We start from the raw sequence: 1682 nt of genomic DNA, 5'->3' as shown, positions 1-1682 counted from the left end.
AAGGGGCGTGGTTATGGTGCACAGAACCGCCTCTGTATTTGCATAAAGAGGCGTGGGTTTAGCTCACGGTATCACTTCTGTATTTGCATAAATGGGCGTGGCTATCCTTCACAGAAGCACCGCTAGCATAAAGGGGCGTGGTTATGGTGCAGAGAGATGCCTCTGTATTTGCATAAATGGGCGTGGCTATACTTCACAGAAGCACCACTATATTTGCATAAAGGGGCGTGGTTATAGAGCATGGTATGGGCTCTGTGTTTGCATAAAGGGGCGTGGTTAAAGCTCACAGCACTTTGTATTTGCAGAAAGGGGCGTGGCTACAGCTCATGGTGCCGACTGTGTTTGCATAAAGGGGCGTGGTTATAGCTCACGGTATCTCCTGGATATTTACATAAAGGGGCGTGGTTATGGTGCACAGAACTGCCTCTTTATTTGCATAAAGGGGCGTGACTGTAACTCTGTTTAATCTCTATTTGCATGAAAGGGCGTGGTTATATAGCACAGGACCTCCCCTGTATTTGCATAAAGGGGCGTGGCTGTAGCTCATGGATTCATCTCCATTTGCATGAAGGGGCGTGGCTGTAACTCATGGGTTTGTCTCTATTTGCATGAAGGGGCGTGGTCATAATGCACAGCACTGCCTCTGTATTTGCATAAAGGGGCGTGGCTGACACATGGTATCTACTCTATATTTGCATAAGGGGAGTGGTTATATCACACAGCACCGCCTCTGTATTTGCATAAAGGAGCGTGGCTGTAACTCACTGTTTAATCTCTATTTGCATGAAGGGGCGTGGCTATGCACAGAACTGTGTTTGCATAAAGAGGCGCAGCTGTACAGTCTGGAACCGCCTCTGTATTTGCATAAGGGGCGTGGTTATAGCACACAGTGCCGCCTCTGTATTTGCATAAAGGGGCGTGGCTGTAGCTCACTATTTCGTCTCTATTTGCATGAAGGGGCGTGGTTATCATGCACAGAACCGTGTTTGCATAAAGGGGCGTGGCTGTAATGGTTGAAACCGCCTCTGTATTTGCATAAAGGGGCGTAGCTAAAACACAGACACTGCTTTTGTATTTGCATAAATGGGCGTGGCTCTAACGCTCGGAACAGCCTATTTGCATAAAGGGGCGTGGCTCTAACTCACGGTACCTGCTTTGTATTTGCATAAAGGGGCATTTTCTCTCACATTTGCATAATGGGGCGTGTCCGTTAGTGCAAGCCCCGCCCCTTTTCCCCAATTCCCTGCCCGGGTTCCCCCCAATGACCGAGGGGAGGGTTTGGGGGTCCCCTGGACACAGATTGAGGGGGCGGGGTCACACCCAGATTTTGGGGTCACACCCCAATTTGGGGGGGCTCTCACACAGATTTGGGGTCTCACAGATTTGGGGTCTCAGATTGGGGGTCTCACAGATTTGGGGTCTCACAAATTCGGGGTCTCACAGATTTGGGGTCACACCCAGATTTTGGAGTCACACCCCAATTTGGGGGTCTCACCCAGATTTGGGGTCTCACAGATTTTGGGGTCTCACACAGATTTTGGGGTCACAGATTTGGGGTCACAGATTTTGGGGTGTCAGATTTTGGGGTCTCACGCAGATTTTGGGTCTCACAGATTTGGGGTCTCTCACACATTTTGGGGTCTCACACAGATTTGGGGTCTCACAGATTTTGGGGTCTCACA

The sequence above is a fragment of the Geospiza fortis genome, unplaced genomic scaffold (genome assembly GCF_000277835.1).
Source record: "Geospiza fortis unplaced genomic scaffold, GeoFor_1.0 scaffold1659, whole genome shotgun sequence".
NCBI lineage: Eukaryota > Metazoa > Chordata > Aves > Passeriformes > Thraupidae > Geospiza > Geospiza fortis.
Note: the sequence above shows the minus strand (reverse complement) of the source record.